The sequence below is a fragment of the Meles meles genome, chromosome 20 (genome assembly GCF_922984935.1).
Source record: "Meles meles chromosome 20, mMelMel3.1 paternal haplotype, whole genome shotgun sequence".
NCBI lineage: Eukaryota > Metazoa > Chordata > Mammalia > Carnivora > Mustelidae > Meles > Meles meles.
The window spans coordinates 20,277,998-20,298,678 of NC_060085.1; positions in this window are offsets into that span (position 1 = coordinate 20,277,998).

The following is a 20,681-nucleotide window of genomic DNA, read 5'->3' on the forward strand; positions in this document are numbered from 1 at the left end:
CCAGCTGCATGCCAGCCTGCTGAAGGGCGGGCAGAGAGCCTGCTGCAGCGCTGAGCTATTTTCAGAAGCTGCCAGATTTCATTTGGCAGTGAGAATGTCGGGGAGGGGAGGGGGCGGGACGCTGGAGACTGTCTTTTGACTATTCCGGCAGGAGAGCGCCCTCAGCCCTTGGGAGCCCTTGCGGGCAGCCTCAAGGCGGGGCCCTGACTGTGGCATATTCCCTCTGCTCTATCTTGAAACCTCTCAGTCTTCCAAGAGCTCAACTGGCACCGGCAGCTCTCCCTCCTCCACCTCCTGTCCCCTGAAGGCATGGGGGAGGGGGTGGAGAGGGTAGAAGGCAGGGAGAAGCCAGCACTCCTGAGTGTGGGCTGCTTCCCTTCTTGGCAACCTTGGTCAAGTCCCCCAGCTTTCCCCCCTCAATTTCCTCAGCTGCGATAGGGAAGTAGTGCCCCGCCCCCCAGGGGGGTTCCTCTGGGGGATCCAGGCAGATGATGTATGTGAAGTGCCTAGCAAGGTGCCTGGTCCATGGCTCATGCCCAGCACTCATTTGCCACCCCAGCATCCTCAACCATCAGGAAAGAGAGAAGTACCTGAGGTTGCCAGAGGGAAAAGCAACCCAGCCCCAAATCTATCTCTGGGACTTTCTACCCCACAAAATCAGGCATTCGCCACACATGGGATTTCACTCTCCAGAGCATCATCACCTGGGTGTCCTGCACCTTGGGCAAAGCCCTGAGCTTCAGGGAGGGTGGCCCACCCTTTTGCAGATGAATGCTGGGGCCACATAGAGCCTGTGGTTCAGACCAGCCTTCGCTGTGTACTCTGCCTGGGGCAGTACTGGCCAGAGGCAAGGGCTCATTGTCTAGTGACAGGGCTGCAGACGGATCCTTCACTGGGCCCTGAGCCCCACTGCACTCAGCCCCCACACAGGGTGCCAGGAAAGCAGCAGGGAAAGCTGCAGGCAGGGCTCTTGCCTTGGGGAGTTTACTCTCCTCCAGGAGAAGGACCAAACAGCACACAAATACTACCAAATCATGGGCTCCAAATGGTCTATGGCAGAGGGGAATGGCTTGAGAAGGTGATGTCATAGGGCCTTTGAAGCCAAAGAGGGAATGGAGGCACCCTGGTGGCTGGGGAGGGTGCCTGATGGTTTCTAGGATTGAAGGCAGAACTGCAGGGACTGGGACCAGGGCCTTGGGGGCAGAAGGACTCTTCACCCCAGCTCTACCTGTCTGTGCTTCTCCCTGGGGGTGACCTTGATCTTCTGCCTGTATAGCCTTCTCACATCCAAGCCCACGGCTCCCATGGTTCCAGCAAGGGAGGCATCTGTCAGGGGCCTACAGTCCAGACCCAGTGAAGGATTCTAATTGGTCATACTTGGCCCATTGCTGTTATGGGGAAGGGGGAGTGGCTCGGTTGGTGGGCGTGTAGCAGAGGTAGTTAGCAAAGGAGAGGGTTGGAAGGATTGCCCCCAGAACTCCCATGTCCACTCGGCCACTTCTGAGAGCGGAAGAGAAGCATGGTCCCCTGTTCTCTGGCATCAGGTACAGCTCTCACAAGCCAGGGCTAAGAGGCTGGGTGCCTGGCCAAGTCACACTCTTTGGGCCTCAGGATGGCTATCTGTGAAACAGGAGCAAACCCCTGACAATCAGCTGGAGTTAGGTGAACTAAAAAGCTGCGTGGCCACTTGTTCTCACCAGCCTGTTCCAACGCAGGCATTTACTTGGCCTCCACGGTGGCGTTCCTGGGAGCTTTCAATAAAGAATCCACGAGAGGTGTATTGACATGTGTGCGTGAGTGAGTGAGCACGGGTGTGTGTGTGTGTGTGTGTGTGTGTGTGTGTGTGCGCGCTCGAGAGAGAGACACTGCTTCCCAGTGCTTCCCAGGGATGCTCCCCTGACCCAGCTGACAGCAGAGTTCTCTGTCTTGCAAACCTGGTGCTGGCTGGCTTCCAGCAGCCTAGCTCATTGCTATTCCGCACCAGCCCCTCTCCGCCCTCGACTCAGCCCCTCCACCGCAGAGCCAGATTGAGCCTCAAAAGCAGCCTGTGGTAACCTCTGCAGGGGGCTCAGTGCTCCCAGGCCTGCTGGAAACTCTCGCTCTCTGGCGGGTGTGCTGAGGGGGCAGAGGCCTTGGGGTGGCCATCTCCAGACCCGATGCCTGGCACTGAGCCTTTGCAGCTCTAGTGGGTCCTCACAGCTGCCCTTAATCCCAGCAGGGTACAATTCTTCCCTTTGTCCCACTGGGCACCCAGCACGTTCACCCCTCGGAACAAAGGCCAGCAGGTGGGGAAGGGTCTGGGAAGTCCACCTCCCTCCTTGCAGGTGGGGTGGTGTGGGGTGGGGTTGGGTTATTTAGTTTAGAGCCAGGACCTGAGCTTTGGTTTACGTGAGGACTTGGGCAAGGCTGTTCCACTTTTTGAGGTTCCCCATCCTCATCAGTAAAATGAGACATTGACCAAGCAGGGCTGGATCCTTCCAGCACCCTGGGCAGACATACTGCCACCAGTGGAAGGTTTTCTTATCTCTTAAATGGGAGTAATCCTTACAAGGGTGGGCGAGCCTGTGGCAAAGGGGAGAGGGGCAGCCAAGTCAAAAGGCCATGGTTACCAATGTTGCCTAAGTGTCCGCTAGGCGACATGCCAAGGTGCCAGGACTCTGCCAGTCCTGCCCTTTCTCTGTTTCCCATGACCAGGAGAAAGTAGCGGGAGACTCAGGGAACCAATTTCCCCGGGGCTCAGAGCAGTTGGTCAGGGCAGGTTAACTGGGGGTGTGGGGCCACCTGCTGGTCACCCGAGTGAGCATTCAGTAGATGCCTACTGTGTGCCAGAGCCAGAGGGAGCTGTGGGCCTGCCTGGGTGGAGGGGGAGGGCACGACATCACGATGAACAGCTGCTGTTTCTTGAGTACCTACTGTGTGGCAGGACAGTGCTGGGACTTTACATGGACCATCTCGGTCCTCACATTCCCATCCTACGGATGGAGAAAGAGCCCCAAGCTCTCAGCCACTGTCCCTGCTGGAGAACATCGGAGGAAGATACTTTCGGCTGGGGACAATCGTGGAAGGATTACCAGAACGTGGTGACGTGGGACTTTGAAGGGCAAGTCAGATTTGGAAAGGCAAAGACGTAGGGAAAGGGCATTGCAGCTAGCAGGTAGAGGGGGAGGCAAGGTGAGGAGGCGGGAATGGGCTCGACCTGTGTGAAGAACGGAGAATAGGGGCGCCTGGGTGGCTCAGTGGGTTAAAGCCTCTGCTTTCGGCTCAGGTCGTGGTCCCAGGGTTCTGGGATCGAGCCCCGCATCGGGCTCTCTGCTCCGCGGAGAGCCTGCTTCCTCCTCTCTCTCTGACTGTCTCCCTGCCTACTTGTGATTTCTGTCTGTCAAATAAATAAAATCTTAAAAAAAATTGTTAAAAAAAAAAAAAAAGAACGGAGAACAAATAGGTTTAATGGGTGAGAGGCAGACATAGCAAGGAGATCTCTCAGTTTCTCATCCCGTTTTCTTATAGGAAGGCAGACTGGGGACCCCGGGGGTGAGACAGTAGGCACCTGGTAGCAGTCTCGGTCTTAGTGCTCCCAGGGCACTCTCATATCTTCCCCCCTCCTCACATCCATTTGCTCACCTCCCCTAGAGATGCAGCCCGTGTTTGATGCTAGTTTGTGGAACAACCTGTCCGCCTCCTCTTGCTGTTGTGGCACTTCCAGGTGGCTTCTGTGTTGCCAGTCAGGGGCCAGATCTTTTCACACCTGACCCCCCAGGACTTCAGGATGTGGTAGAAGAGTCCTAGGGCCCCTCCACCCCTGCTTCCAACAGAGCTATTTTGTGTATTGGAATTTCTCCCGAGATGTAATTTGACCAAGAGTTTATGTGCTTAAAGCATTTTATGGACTGTTGAACTAGACACGTAACAAACAAAATTGGTCTCAGATCCCACAGCTAGGCATTATGATCCTGTTCTATGGATTGGAAACCAAGGTTCAGAGTGGCTAAGTGGCTAAGTGGCTGGCCGAGGTCCATGGCTGGGCTCTGATGTGGCACATGGACTTGAGATTGTCTTTTCTCCTCTGCCCCTGTCCTCAGAGAGTCCAGACTCCATGGGGGGCAGGCAGGGAGCAGCTATCTGCACTGTCCAGTGGGCTGCAACGCAGTGTGGAGGGGGAGTAGCGGTAGGGGAGCAGCAGCGACTGGTGATTGTGGCTCTTGTAGGCAGGCTTACTTTCCTCTTTCTCATGGGGAGTTCAGAGAAAGGACAAAGAGGAAGTGATGGGGGATGAGGAGGCATTGGGGAGCCTGCCTTACCCCCAAATACTTGCTCCTGCGGCAGGGGCAGTGTAGACAAAACTACCTGTCCCCTTTGGCCCCCCCCCCCCCCCAAGCCAGCCTTCATCTGTGTTCGCAGCAAGCCGATCAATGCTCAGACCTGGCCAAGATTCTCTATGTAGGAACTTGGTGAGTCCTTCAGCCACCCCATGGAGCAGCCCCCGTGTTGGGACCCTCCCCAATACATCTTCACTTCCAGGTGATGGGACTTTGATGCCTAGGTGGTGTCTCCCCATCTTGTCTGCTGAAGCTGCATGGAAGTTTTCAGGGGCCACCAAGGAAAGGTCAGGTGGGTGAGATGGCTGGGCTTCCCAGCCCTGGCTTAGCCTTCCAGCCACATTTTGAGCTAATGTTTTGAGCAACTAGAGTGTGCCAGGAATGTCTCATTCAAGATCTTTCTTATATTTCTTTACTTCCAATAGCTTTCCTAGGCAGAGGTTCTGCCCATCTTGCAGACAGAGTCACTGAGGTTTGAGCAGCACCAGGAGAGAGTGCCCAGCTTCCTACGTGCAGTGTGTGTGGCGGGGCCAGGTCTGAACCTGGAAGTATGGGGCTCCAGAATCCCCTCCCTAAGAGGAAGGCTGTCCCTGTCCAAAGAATCCCAACCCCGACTACCCGGACTGACACCTTCCCCGACCTGGCCTGGCTGGAGGTGTCACAGACCTGCCCCTTCTTTCCCCTGGTCTTCTCTGCCCCCAGCAGCCAGAGAAAGGGCTCTTGGGGGTGACCTCCCATATCTTCTAACCCCTGAACCTGTAAAGGGAGCACCAGTCCCCTCTCAGGAAGGTTTAGAGTCAAGGAACTTCCCTGAGGATGGGTGAGAAGTTGGGCCGGGTCACGCAGCCTGGGGTCTCCCCCCAGCTCTGTGCTGTGAGCTTGGACAACTCCCTTAATTTCTCTGAGCCCATCTCCTCATTAGAATATGTGGATAAGTGATACCTGTCCCCTGCTCTATGAGACTGTGAAAGGGAAGGTGCAGAGCCCTGCAGAGCTCTCAGCATGTTTTAGATCCTGAGAAATGTCACCTCACATGAGAGACTGTGGGGTCTGATTGTGTCCAGGAAAGTATTGAGTTTCAGGCTAAAAGCCTTTAGAAAGGAGGCTGTCTTCCTCGGGGAAACTGCAGTCAGAACTCCTGTCTGATTGAGCTGCCTACCTGCCCTTGGGGCCCCCCTCTCTCTGAAGGTTCCTGTCAGACCAGGGCCTAATGAGTTGTGCAGAGGGACTGGCCCAGGCTGTAGGGGGAGACAGGTGTGGTAGAGGAGGCTTTGAACTATGGCAACCAGGCAGGTCCAGAGAATTCCTGCTCACAGGGTCATGAAAGGGCCCTGTAGGACACAACATTGGTCACTACACTAGCCAGATGAGGGGATGAGCTAACTCAGAGTGTCTAATGTGGGCAAACCTCTCTGGGCTATTGGGAGGGGCAGGTTAAGGAGTTGGAACTCCTCCTTTAATGACAGAGCTCATTGCCAAAGCAAGGTGACAGACAGGGATAGGAAGTTCAGGGAAGGTCTCTGAGAAGGGGACACTCAGCTGAGGATGAATGACAAGGAGTTTGTTGTAAGAAGAGCAGGAGGAAAAGCATCCCCCAAAAGAGAGAAGAGCAAGTGCAAAGGCCCTGGGGCTCTAAAGACCTTTAAGTATCTGAGGAACAAAAATGAGCACAACATGCCTAGAGAGTGCTGGTCTAGTTCAGCCTCCCCTAGACAGAAGTGGGTGTGTGGGCAGCCTTATGGGGCACCAGGAAATAGGAATTTTGGAGTTGTCTTTCTCTAGGGTCTGCCACTGACCATCCAGAATAGGGGCTGGCCTAGGGCTCAGGGCAGCTTAGACAGACGTGAGTCAGCCCTCACTGGACCCTTGACTCTACAAACAGAACACCAGCTCCTGAGACAGCTTTAATATCTAATTATTGGCAACAAATTGAATGCACTAAACTGTGGATATAAAGCTTGCTGGGGCTGTGTCTGTGGCTGTGTCTGTTTCCACATAAAGGAGATGCAGTAAGATATCATTTCTCTCTGGAGGCAGATGCTACAGAGATATAGTGTGGCCCCTGGGCCCGGGGGGCAGGGACTCCGTTTCTATTAATGAGCTCCCGAAACGGGGATTCACGCTTATTGGAGTCATGTGACTGCTTGGGTGGGAGATCCTAGGGAGGGGTTGTGCAGAGATTCTCAGCAATAGTCACCTACCACAGTCTCAGCCAGCGGAAGAGAAGGCCCTCCTCTCTCCAGCCCATGAGTCAATGCAGGCCACCAGCTGGGGCTGGGAACACTGCCAAGGGATGAGGGAACACCAATGTATTCTTCCCAGGACAGGTACCCCACCTCCCACGCCTGTCCTTCAGGGCTGACCCTGGAAGATTTTCTTCTTTCTGTTGCTCTTGAGGTCAGATGGATTTTCTCAATTCTTTGGAAAAAGTCCTGTGCACCTGAAGCTGGGAGGGCTGCCTGGAGGAGAAAAAGGTGGAGTGGGTGGGAGGAGATTTAGGAGAGGGGCAGGCAGCCAGGTTCTGTTCTCTGGGAGGAAGGAGGTCAGAGGTCAGCTGGCTCGTCCAGTGCCACACAGAAGGCTCCCTGGAAATGGCCATAAAGTTGGGGGCGGGAGGAGGGTGTCAGGATGGGAGGGTCCTAGAAGAGCTTATGGGTTCCAGTTTCAGGGCTTCTTAGAGTCCAATTACTTGGAAGGTAAGTGGTGCCTCTTGGGCCTCTGCACTTTCTCGTCTCCCCATGTGCCCTCCTGGGTGGGTCAAACCCAGGCCTGCAAGAATGGGAACAGATCTAGGGCCAGTGAGCGTCACCACAGGTGTGGTTCAGACACGGTTTGGAAAGCCATTCTAGGTTGACTGTGAGAAGGTCAGAGCAGGAAAATGTCTTACTGTATTTAATTTCCATCTTATATGTGAGAAAGCTGAAGGTCACAAGCCAGCCTCTCAGCCCAGACTGCTACCCCTACCCTGCTACCCCTGCCTGTTGGCTGGTTTGCCCAGGGGCCCTTTCCTGGCCTCAGAGTTCTCTCTGCCCTCTTGCCTCTCACCTGCGGAACTCTTTTCCCCTTTGGCTTGCTCCTAAATAGGACTTTGTCAGCCAGTTGCTTGGGGTCTCCATGGCTCTCGCTTAGGTTTCCCTTTCAGGGGCTCTCAGGTGAGAGGAGTGTCGGGGCTTGGCACTGGGAGCAGGGGTACGGGGCTGTGCCAGGGGCATGCAGAGAGGGGCAGGTGTGCGGGGAGCCTGGTCCTGGGGGCACTGGGTTGCTCTGGCCTACAAGCCTGGAGGCCTGAAGTTGGGGAGCTTCCCTGTGCAGATTCTGCTGGAGCCCAGGGAGCTTCTGAGCCTGAGCTCTCTGGTTCCTGGGCTGGCTGCTGACGTCCCCCTCTCAGCTACTCCCAGGCCTGGGACTGCCTGAAGGCCCGACACAAAAGGGATTTCCTATTTCCTGCCCATGCCTTGAGGAAAAAGAGGGATGCAGCTATGGCAATGCTGGAAGCTGGGGCCATTTGGTCTGCAGTCCTGGATTTTTGGCTGAAGGTGGGACTGCTCCCTGCAGGCTCCTTCAAGGTGGAGGCTCCAGAGAAGAGAACTTGCCTCAGCCTGGATGGCACCTACATTTATGACTAGCTCCTTGAGTGATACCACTACTCAGCTTGGTTTGGAAAACTTGACCCCAGCTGATCACCCCATCACAGGTGCTGATCTGATTTCTATCACCATAGATAAATGTTGCCTATTCTAGAAGTTTTATATAAGTTATACAAGTAGGTAAGTATGTAGCTTTTTGTGTCTGGTGCCTTTTGCTTCTTTTCAAGATTTATCCGTGTTGTTGTATTAGTAGTTCTTTCCTTTTTATTCTTATGTAATACAACATGTTATGAATATACCACAATTTGATGGCTATTGGGCTGTTCAAGTTTTTGGCTATTATGAAAAAGGCTGTTATGAACATTCATGCACAACTCTTTCTGTGGACATAGGCTTGCATTTCTCTTGGGTAAGTATTTCGGGCCAAAAATGTCTCGTCAATACCAGGAAGTGAAATTTCTGGACATACATTGAGAATATATTTAACTTTTTAAGAAATGCCAGACTTTATGGACATTGGGTAAGGTATGTGCTCTGGTGAGTGCTGTGAAGTGTGTAAACCTGATTCACAGACCTGCACCCCTGGCGCTAATAATACATTATATGTCAATAAAAAAATAAAAAATTAAAAAAAAAAAGAAAAGAAATGCCAGACTTCCAAAGTGGTTTATCCTTTTATGTTTCCACTAGCAATTTATGAAACTTCTGATTGCTCCACATTGTCGACATCTGGTATTATCAGCCTTTTTTCTTAGCTATTCTGATGGGTGCATAGTATTTCATTGTGGTTTTTCACTGTACTTCACTACTGTTTCAGTTTGCAGTTCTCTAATGGTTAACAATGCTGGGGACTTTTTCATGTGACTATTGGCCATTTGTGAATCTGTTCAAGTCTTTAGCCCATTTTCAAACACTGGGTTGTTTGCCTTTTTATTATTGAGTTATGGGAGTTCTTTATATCCTCTGGATACATATCCATTGGTACAGATGTGTGTTGGAAGTGTTTTGGCTTATCTACTTCTTTTCTTTCTTTTTAAGATTTTGTTAATTTATTTGACAGAGAGAGAGATCACAAGTAGACAGAGAGGCAGGCAGAGAGAGAGGAGGAAGCAGGGTCCCCACCTAGCAGCAGAGAGACCGATGCGGGGCTCAATCCCAGGACCCTGAGACCATAATCTGAGCTGAAGGCAGAGGCTTAACCCACTGAGCCACCCAGGCACCCCATCTACTTCTTTTCCTATCTACTTGTTTTCTTAATGGGTACTTTTGATGAGCAGAAGTTCTAGTTTTTTTGAAGTTCAGAATTTATGATTAGTGCTTTTTATGTCCTCTCTAAGAAATCTTTACTTATCCCAAGGTCATAAGTTTTATGTTTTGTTTTCCCCATTATCTGTATAATTTTAGCTTTTATCTTTGGGGTCACGATCCACTTGTCATTGACTTTTTGAGTGTGAAAGGAGCTTAAGATTGAGGATTAATATTTTTCTTGAAGAAAAATAAACTTTTTTTCCCCCTGTTGAATTGTTATGGCACGCTTTCAAAAACGTCTTGACTATATATGTGTGGGTCTAGTTCTGGACTCTATTCTCTTCTGTTGATCACCTAGTTGTCTACATATCTGCTAATACGATATGGACTTGATTATATTCAATCCATGAACATGGCATATCTTTTTATTTAAGTCCTTTAAAATATTTTCTCAGCAGTATTTTATAGTCTTGCACATCTTACATTACATTAACTGCTCATCTTTTTAGTTTTTGGATGTTATTGTAAGTAGAATTTAAAAATTTTTAAATTTCTGAATAGTTTCTTGCTAGTATATGAGAATACAATTGTTTTTTTAATGTATTAATCTTGTATTCGGTGACATTGCTAAATTTATGTATTAGCTCTAGTAATTTTCTACATTCACAATAATGTTATCTGTGAATAAAGACAGCTTTCCTTATTCCTTTCCAATCTTTGTGCCTTTATATTTCTTGCCTGTACACTGACTGGGGCTTCTAACACAATGCAGAATAGCAATAGTGAAGGCAGTGTAGAGGCTTTGTTTCTTGGGCCATTCTTTTGCCTGGAGGAATGACATGCTGTGATTTACACTTAAAAAACAAAAAATCCTCTGGCTGCCTGGGAAGAATTGTAGGGGCAAAGTGGAAGCAGGGAGACCAACAAAAGGCTGCAGAATTCCGAGTGAGAAAGAGAGTGGTTTGGTCTGGGATGGTGGGAGATCTGGGATTTATTAGGAGTTGGAGTCATAGAACCTACTGTAGAATGGATGGGGGTGGGGGAGGTAGGAGAGGGGTGAGGAGGATGATTGCTAGTGTTGCTGGGAGCTGTTGGGGTGATGGAGGTGCTGTCTCTTGAGATAAGGAGACTTTGGGGGGTGTGCAGCTTTGGCCACTTTCATTTCAAGATACTGTTAAGACATCTAAGGTGTCAGGAGAGCAGCCTGAGTGATGGAAGTTGGGGCAGAGGTTTTGGGAGACATCCTGACTTAGATGGGATCCAAAGCCACAAAACCAGACAAGAAAGGAGAGAATGTGGAGACAGATGGAAAAGGAGACTTAATCCTGGGGCAGAGGCCCAGGAGACTTGAAAGAGCCAGGAATGTAGACTGAGAGAGAACCATAAGGTAGGAGGAAAAGCAGGAGTGTAGTTTTTTGGAAGTCTCTTAAAGCCAGTGTTCCAAGAAAGGGATGGTTACTGTGTTGGATGCTGCTAAGCAGGAAAAGTGGGACAAGAACAGAGACCACCAACAGATTTTCCATCACAGACATCCTTGGTGGCCTTAACACAGGCATTTCAGTGGTGTGATAGAGCTTGAAGCCCAGCTGGAAAGGTGGGAGCTTTAGGTAGGGCTAAGTAGGGTAGGTAGAGACTGTGAGCTTAATGAAGGCGAATGGCAGTCTTTCTCCAAGTACCCTGTAGGGAGACTTGCAGAGCTCAAGGTATCTGCTAAGACACCAAAGCTCTCACTGGCTCTGGGGAAAAAGAAAAATGGGTCCTGTGCTCTGGAAGTCAGAGGCTGGGCCAACCAGGGTGGATGTGTAGACAAGACACCCTGGGTAGGGGGGAGAGGATAAAGCAAACATAGGAATCCATGCCCATTGCTGTCCCTGGCTCTCTATTATGGAAGTCCAGCTTCAGGAACTCCTCCATGCTCATCACCAGGAGGGAATGAGCTCCAAGGAGGGTGGGAGGTGGACCCCAGAGTGCAGGGCAGCAGAGTGCAGTGTGGCCCCATTCTACATCCTGCCTGTGTGTGTTGTTTCCTGAGAAAGCTGCACTGCTTTGTATTAAAGCAACTCTTTGGGGAATTACAGAAAAGAGGAGAGCTTTATGTCTCGGTAAATTTCACTCTGGTTTGTTTCCATATGCAATTGTTCCTGCATAATTCTAACTATGCTGTGAAGAGGGTTTTGGGCATGATTATTTTTCATTGAATGTTATATAATGACATTCTCCACGTGGATATATGACTTTCATTGCTGGTATTGGTTGCATAAAATTGCAGGGGTAATGCCCCATGTTTAGTGAATTCATCTCCTACTGGTGGTCATTTGGATTGCTTCCAATATATGCAGGCAGTATTGTAGTGAATGTGTGGATGGGACTTTCCCTCCATCCATTTTTGTTTGTTTGTTTGGTTTGGTTTTGTTTTAATTATTTTATTTTGTTTATTTTTGTAAAAAGATTTCACTTATTTATTTGGCAGAAAGAGAGAGCACAAGCAGGGGGAGTGGCAGGCAGAGGGAGAGGGAGAAGCATGGGACTCTATCCCAGAACCCTGGGATCATGACCTGAGCCGAAGGCAGATGCTTAACTGAAGGCAGATGCTTAACCGACTGAGCCACACAGATGCTCCTATTTCTGTGTTTTTATTTAAATTCAATTAATTAACATATAGTGTATTATAAGTTTCAGAGGTAGAGTTCAGTGATTCATCAGTTGCTCATCACATCATGTGCCCTCCTTAATGCCCATCACCCAGTTACCCTATCTCCCCACTCCTTTCCCCTCCGGCAGCCCTCAGTTTGTTTCCTATAGTTAAGAGTCTCTTAACACTTTATCTCCTCTCATTTTGTCTTATTTTATTGTTCCCTCCCTTCCCCCATGATCCTGTTTTGTTTCTCAAATTCCACATATGAGTGAAATTATATGATAATTGTCTTTCTCTGACTGACTTATTTCACTTTGGATAATACCTTGTAGTTCCATCCACATAGTTGCAAGTGGTAAGATTTCATTATTTTGATGACTGAGTAATATTCCATTGTGTATATATACATACATACCACATCTTCTTTATCGATTCTTCCGTCGATGGACATCTGGGCTCTTTCCATATTTTGGCTCTATATTTCAGGGGTTTGTGATACCCACTTGCTTTATTGCTGGTGAGGTGGTGTCAATGAGACCCACCACACTTCTTGCATCTGTCTTCCTGCACCTAACTTCCTGTACACTATCATTTAATTTTTTTCTTTTTATTTGATAGACCAATAAAGAGGTCTTATAGTTTCACATTGTCCTTCTTTGATGGTCGAGAAGATGCTCATTTTCCCATTTGTTCATTTACTGATTCTGTTTCTCCTCACTGGGGGAGCCAATCCTTCAAATGACTCATAAAGGGGTCTTACAGTTTCATTCTGTCTTTCTTTGATGGTTCAAGAAGATGCTCATTTTCCCATTTGTCCATTTACTGATTCTATTTCTCCTCGCTGGAGGAGCTGATCTTATCAAGTGACCCACACTTGTACCTTTCTCATTGTGGCTCTCCCAGTGGCTTTCCCCACTTACTGCAGTGATTCAAGGTCAAACCTTTGTGTCTTCCTGGACTGTCTCCCCCTCATCTATCAGCCAGTTTTCAAGGTCACATTCTTCTTCCTGAAGGCCTCATGAGGTCTCCGCTGCCTAGTTTTCAGTGCCATTTCCCCAGGTTAGGCCCACATCTCAACATCAGGGACCCATGGGACAGTCACAGCCACAGTAACCTTTCAGCCCACCCTGTACTTTCTCCTCTAAACTGTCCTCAACTCTGCCCCCAGTTACTTTCCATGGACCTGGCAGAGCCTTTAGCTAACATGCCTTGACCAAGTGACCAAACCAATCTCTACTGACTGCTAGGAAATTTGTCACCTGCCTCCACCCACCTGCCACCTCTCTCAAGGAAATCTTGGGTTCTGGTCACACTGGCCTCATCATTGTTTTCCCCATGTCTTTGCTACTACTTCTCTCTGTGCCTTAGTTCGTGAGATCTCCAGCAAGAGTATGCCCTTTACTTCTGAGCCGTGTTCAACCATCCTCAGAGACCTTGCCTCCTCAGCCAAGCCTTCGTGGATTTTACCATTCCACTTGGCCTTTGCCTTTGAACATCCATAGCATTTATAGACTCTGGGGCCTCTTTGAGAGTACCCTCAATAAATTGTCCCTTTTCGGGACGCCTGGGTGGCTCAGTGCCTTCGGCTCAGGTCATGATCTCAGGGTCCTGGGATCGAGCCCCGCATCGGGCTTTCTGCTCGGCTGGGAGCCTGCTTCCCCCTCTCTCTGCCTGCTGCTCTGCCTACTTGTGATCTCTCTCTGTGTGTCAAATAAATAATAAATAAATAAAATCTTTAAAAAAAGTTAAAAAAATTGTCCCTTTTCCCCCAATCTCATTTCTGAACAAGTTGAGAAATAAAACGCAGATGGAGGCTAAAACATCACTTTCTTCATAGATGAAGTCGCGGGGGAGAAAGAAGCTTGGTGTGAGGCCAGCTGGACCTGTGAGCTGAACCCAAGATTAAGCTGACTTCCTCCTTTCCCCCCGGTGTCTCTGCTCTGGGTGAGTGCAGCTGAGGTATCATAACCAGTGGAGACCAGCATGTGGAAAGCAGCATCAGAAGTGAGAAGTCCACCCTTTCCCCACAGTCTGTGCCCCAGGGAGAAGTGCTAAATCCTGTCTTATTATTTAGTCCCTTTCCATGGGTTTCATTTCTTCTATTCCACTGTGAGCTCCTTAAGTTTAAGGCGTGTATGGTTTCTGATCCTCACAGTGCCTTCAAGTGGGTGAAGAGAACCGACACTTAGCAAGGCCCACCTTCTTCATGTGGACCCACTGCAGGGAGGTCTGCAGTTCTGTTCAGAGGGCTTCATTTCTCCATTGATGTTGGCCTCTCTGTAGGTTGAGATCGCACAGGTATAGGCAGTCATGTAACCACAACCATTCACTCAGGCTTCAGTCAAGGGGGTAACAAGCTCTTTCCTCCCATGGGGTTGTAGGGTGTAGAAACACAACTACTCCTGCTGCCCTTGTACTAGGAATGAGAAGAGAACCAAACAAGCAGTTGGGGGTGCTACAGACTTGCTTTAACTCGCAGTTGTGCTGAGTCTACTTTGGGCCTTTCCTGGACTGACTGATGAATGATTGGATCATCCAGGGCCTGCGCGATTAATTATTTTTCAGCCAGGCAGGGGATTCCATGGACAGAACCAGGTCACAGCCTCCACGGCTCTACTGGCTGCTGTTTTCTAGAGGACTCTGAGCCCTCACACAATTTGGAGCTCACCTGGTAATGCCTGGATCCCAGAACTGTGGGTGCACACACATCATTGTACCACGTAGAGTTAGAAAAAGATTTCTCTAAAAATAACCACCAAGGAATATTTAATTTGATAGCAAGACTGTGACTAATGCATGAAACAGAGAGAGAGTCTGTGTGACAAGACACAGTACAATAATGGGGAAAAATTCATGTTTGACCTTTAAACCAGTGCAAAATGAAACAGATCTAAGCCTTGGCAGATGAGGACCTTGTGGCTCTAGGAAAAGTGGCTATGAGTAGGGGATGTGATGGTCATGGAGGAACAGTGAGGGGAATAAGTGGCTTTCAAGGGTGTTGCATCCTGGAAATAGATCAGGGAAATCAATACCTTTTGGTGTTAGAGAGAGAGAAGGGGCTGGTGCTGAGCTAAGTGCTGGCTGGTGAGAGGCGGACGCGGGAGGCCAGCCCAGCTGGATGGGGGTGACTGAATCACAGGCTGGCTCCAAGGAGAAGTAGATTTCACAAAGACAAGGAGACCCAGCATTTCCAGGGAGCGACCGGAGCTGGTGGGGCAGGGAGTGGGCTCCCAATATTGAGCAAACACTTACGCTGTGCGAGGCTCTGTGTTGAGATCTTCTCAGGCATTATCCTCCTAAGCATCCCTGACATGGAAGCTCTTATTCCCACTTGGCAGAGGAGAAAACTGGGCTCAGAGAGGTTAAGCTGCTTGCCTGGGTTCACCCAGTTGGGAAGTATCTGGAGCTGGGTGCGAACCCAGACCCTTCAAGCTCTATTTGCTGCTACTAGGTCACACTTGAAAAAGCCCATAAGGGACAGGTTGGGTTTGGGACAGATTGAGCGTCAGTTGTGGTTTCAGCTGGGCCACATGGTGATGAGTTCTCATGGAAAATTCCCATGGATCCTGGCAGGACAGGTTTCTGGATTATGATCATTATACCAATCTTTCCATAATTCACGATTGCATATGATAGACTCGGATCCATCAACTTCAGTGCTAAGTGGGGAAGAAAATAGTCTCCATTGCTTAGAGTTGTTCTTCCTCAGTGTCAACAGGGCGAGTCCTGGTCCTGCTGTGCCTGGGTCGGGGTCCTGCATGTTCTTAGTACACAGCCAAGGTGTATTCTCAGAAGAGAGTTCTTTGAGGATTTCTTTTTCTTACATCCTCTACTATATGAATGTTCCTGAAGATTCAGGGATTCAGGGATTCAGGGCCAATTGTTTCTTGGGATGCTTGGTGATGTTCTTTCTCTAGAAACCTTAGCACGGACAGGGCTGGATGTGATAAGCAAGGTGTTGAGATTGCAGTTGAAGAAGGTGGCAGAGACCCTTCTAGACTTTGGAGAGTTAGCTCCAACAGGAGATAAGCTTCTCTTCCCCTCTGACCCTGAGAGATGAAGGCTGAACCCATGCTTAGGTGTGCCATCAGGAGAATCAAGGAAGGACTGGCTTGAACAGGAGAGGGAAGTCTGGCGTGGTCCTGGGGGAGAAATGGTTCTGTGCAGCCTTTGTTGGGTGCTCTGAGAATTAGGGAGTGTGCGCTGGTGCCTTTGAGCCCAGCACAAAAGGGAATGGGCCTTTGCCTCTGTTGTTTTCCCAACAAGCCCAGGATCTTCTTGAGGAACCTGGTCTTAGGGCCTGGTCTTACTCACATCTCTCAGTTCTGGTTCTGACCCAAGGCCTAGCAATGGTTGGTGCCTGAAGATCATGGGACCCAGCAAGGACCTGGCCTGCTTCCCACACCAGCGGTATCTTTCCCCACTCTCCATTTGCTTGCTCACTTATCAGATCCTGGTCACACTGGCCTTTCCATTCTTCAGATACATCAAGCTTCTTCCTCATCAGACCTACCTCCCCAAATGCTGCTCCCTCTCTGTAGAGCACTTTCCTTCTTTACTTGGCTGATTTGTCTGCACTGTCAGGTTCCAACTTAAACACCATTTCCTCCAGGAAGTCTTCCCTGATTTACCAAACTAGGTCAGGCCCCTTGGTGGATGCTCCCTTTGTATACTGTACTCTTCTGTTCTAGTACTTATGTCTCCAATTTTAGATTCGCTTGCGTGATAATTGGTTCAATTCTTCTTCCTTCCAACTAGATGGTAAACTCTGTGATGGAAAAATGGTGAACATCTTCTACTCTGGACCTGGTCCATAACAGGTGCTTAACAAATATTTGGTGAATGAATGATTAAAATTTCCTACACTGCAAGGTGAAAAGTGTGAGGAGCTGGTGGGAATGAAGGTTCCCTTTCTAGACCCAGCTCCATAGCAATTCAGAGATAAGGTAGGTGGTACGACACCAAACATGCTTTATTTTGCACTTAAGTGAATTAGTGAAGGCATTGCAATTGGTTGCTTTTTATGTGTAGAGAAATTACCTCTGTCCTGATTTGCAATATCTGTGCTATTTTGGGCTGTTTTTCTCTTTTGGGGCTATTTGTATTGGAGCAATAATTTCACTATTTAGCTACGCAGAGGCCCAATTAATATTACAAATATGGTCCCATAAAATTCACTTCTTGACATTAGTACGTTTCATTGCTAATTGCCCTCCAAGGTTTTTTAATTTCAATTCCTCCTTGGTGACTTAGTGCAGAAATTCAAGGGCACAGTTATATCCCCCAAAGGGAGAGGAGAACTGAGTAATGTCAAGTTTCTATCTACTTGCCCTTCCTTTCTTGGGGGGGGGAGGTAATTTGTTTTTCATAGTTTTTCCTCCCTTTTTCCTGGCCAGAAACAAACAAAACCCATTGTGTAACAATGATATACATTTCAGGAAAAGTAAATAAAAGTACTCATCTGCTAATGTATTCATTCAAGCAATATTTACTGAGCACCTACTAGGTGTCAAATCCCATGTGCAAGGCACTAACAACATCAAAAACAACACAGCATGACACTGTCTCTGGGTAGTTCACAGTCTTGAGTGGGCAGGGTATCTGAGGAACCTGTGACATATCTAGGGTTGCTTCTCATGGGGGCCGGGGGGTGGCTTGATAAGCGACAGAGCCCATGCAGAAGTACACATCAGTTTCCAGTGGTGGAAATCAGGGAGGTTTTGGTCTTATCTCATTTGAAAGACCTTGGCGAACTGCAAGGAATCTGCATTTTAATATTTTGAATGGGTTGATAAAAAAGAAACAGATGGTTGAAGTTTGTCATTTTAGGGAAAATAATAAAATATTGCACAGCTTAATCTGTCTCTTTTTCACACTCTTCCCTATCCCCTCTCCACCCCGAAGATATTCAGATGCCGCAAAATTTAAAGCAAAATACTAATAATATCTTCTTAGTCACTTTGGTCTCTTACCTGAAAGGACCCTAACTTTGTCAGCCAGCTCTGTGTTAACCTACTCTGTTAGCCCTTTGTGCCAATGTTGCCTCCTGAGAGGAGACTTCCAAAAAGGTGTTGCTTTGGGGGAACATAAGGGGTGCAGGTGAAGTGAGACTAGCCTCTGAATCTCTCTGCCATGAAGAAAACTAGCTTTGTAGATGCTTTGTTAACCAGAGCAGACTCACTTCTAGAGGACCCAGCAGGGCAGAGGTGCATTGGGTAACAAGTGTTTCTGAGCTTCCTATCCACCTGCCCCTGGGCTGCGTATGGACAGAAACCCTAGCTGCAGGCACCGCGGGATGAAGAGAAGGCAGAATGTCACCACTATCACCTGTCCTCTTAGGTCTGCCTCTCTAGCCACTGCATGTCTCTGAACCGCCCCCCCCCCCCATCCCTGCCCATTCTGCTTGGATAGAGTACCAGATGAGATCAACCACTGGGGGAAGGAAGTGAGTGGTGTTCTAGCACTGTGGCCAGAAACTCTTGGGAGACTGAGCATCGTGGACCACTTGCCTACTGCTCACTGACTTCAGTAGCAAGAGCCTCCAGGATGCTCCTGGATAAACATCATCTTTGTGGCCACACATTGTTTTATGAGCTGAGTCATCAGACTGGCTGACTCTTGCTATCTGATTCTCCAGGCAGCAGAAAAAACAGGAGAAGATATAAAGTGTAGCTCATAGAGCTTTGTAGAGAGGGCTGGTTTCAGTGACCAAAAGGGATGGGGGGATTTATCATTATGGAGTTTGTTTATGTTAAAAAATTGTTGATTAAGTTCTATTTGAATGAAAAAGATGATGCTGTCTGCAATTCTTGTATGTAATATACAAAATACATTTGGTTATGAGCTATTTTTAATAGCCACCAGTCTTAAAGAACATCCTGCTGAAGACTTGATTCCTTCCTCCGTCAGCAAGTTGTAATTTATCATCTGAGGTAATGAGTTCAACCCAAAAGTAATAGTGACATGTTAAGTCAAACTGTTTGCAGATTTGTTTTTTAGGTAAGAAACCATGTTTATCTTTTACATAGCTACTCAGTAAGATGTCTCAGTGAATTTTTAATTAAAGCCAATGTGCCTGTATCAAGGAAGTTTACTCTTATTAACTCAAATTTCTGAATTTAGAGACTTGTGATTTGCTGATGTAAATTTCTCAGTTCTTTCTAGCCTATTGCATTATGGTCTCAGGAAACATACAGGTAGTTCATTCACCCAAGAGTATATGTTGACTTCCTGTTAGGTGGTAGGCATTATGTTAGTCTCTGTGTGGGGTAAAAATAAATGAAAAGCAATCTTTGCAACTGAGGAAGGAAACAGACTTTGTCAATGTTCAAGGCAGACACATTTGATCTCTTGGAGGAAGTTAGGATGAGCAGGTACTACAGGAAAAGTCCTTATGGGAGAGCAAAATCTCCTTTAGCCAAGAGCAGCTGGGGAATCTTTCCTGGGGAGATTGGCCCTTGGAGGGTGAGGAGGGTCCATGAGTTTCAAGAGAGGAGAGTACATGGGTTCTGGTTCTTTGCATACAAAGGCCCAGCCAGAGTCAGGGAAGGGTAGCTGCTTGTATCTGGAGTTGGGATGACTCTGGGGACTTCTGGGAGAGCAGTTTCTGGGAGGTGACAGGATCAGAAACCAGACCTTTCTGAGAGTCAAATGAATTGCATTGAAATAATCTGGAGCAGATGATTCTCCTTCAAAGTCAGAGAGAGAGAGGGGAGGAAGAGAGGGAATGGCGGCTAAGGATACCAAAAGGGCAGATGTTCCTGGAAACACAGAAGGAGCCTGTGGAGCAGAACTGGGTGAAAATGGAGTGCAGGTAGCAACAATGGTGCAGTGAGTCCTTGCAGATCCTGCAAGGAAGTCTTTGGACCCATCCCAGTGTCACCCACACTGTCTTTGGACTCATCCTGGTGTCACCAACACTGTCTTTGTGTGGGTGTCACGAAGTGTAGGGATGGGCTTTCGTGTGGGGATGGGCCGTGACCACACTGTAGGTGACACTGGGATGGGTCTGAAGACAGTGTGGGTGACACTGGGATGGGTCCGAAGTCAGTGTCATCTCACTGTCACCCACACACTGAAGACACACCCACTTGCAGATCGTCACAAGGAAGGAGCAGACGATGAAGCTGGGTGGTGGTGAAAACATAAGGAAGTGGATGGAGAAGAGGGGAGGGCAGGGCATTGACAAGCCTGACTTTCAGAGGCAAGCTGGAGGTTGGCTCACATGTTGGGAGGGGTATGTATGTGTGGGGTGAGAGTAGACTGGGAGCATGAGGAAGGACTCAGAGCAGATGCTGTGGATATAGGAAAGCAGGTGCATATCCCTGCTGAAGGCCGATTCTCCATGACGTGCTCTCTGCTCTTTTGCTTCAAGAAAATCTAAATTTAGTACAAAGAGAAAGGCTGTAGAGTCTGGGACTTATCAGATGTCCTTCTTCTCACCTTGGCCCCTTTTCTTTTCCCTTTTTCAGTTGATTAATGCATTCCCATCCCTGAGCTGTTGTTTGCAGTTGTTGATTGAGACTGTCTTTGTTCAGGGAAGCAGGCACCTAAGATGAATTCAGACTGAGAACAAGAGAGTAAACTTAGGGAAAACCAGTCCTTAGGCTCTGAGACTGTGATCATGTACACCAGCCAATAGGGTGAAACTAAGATATGAGATAAAAGCTTTAAGGTTGTTTAGAAGGTCTGTATAACTTGGCCCACTTGCTAGATAGCTCCCTGGAGATAGCTTTGTGGGAATGTGGCTTCGTTCTATTATGACATTCCGTGGTGATACTGGGCAGAGTTCTTCCTGGAACAGTTAGCTACATAAATAAGGATATCTTTTTTATTATGTTCTTGGACTCCCCCAACCCCTCAATGTTATCTAACTGCTGAGAAACTCAGTTATTT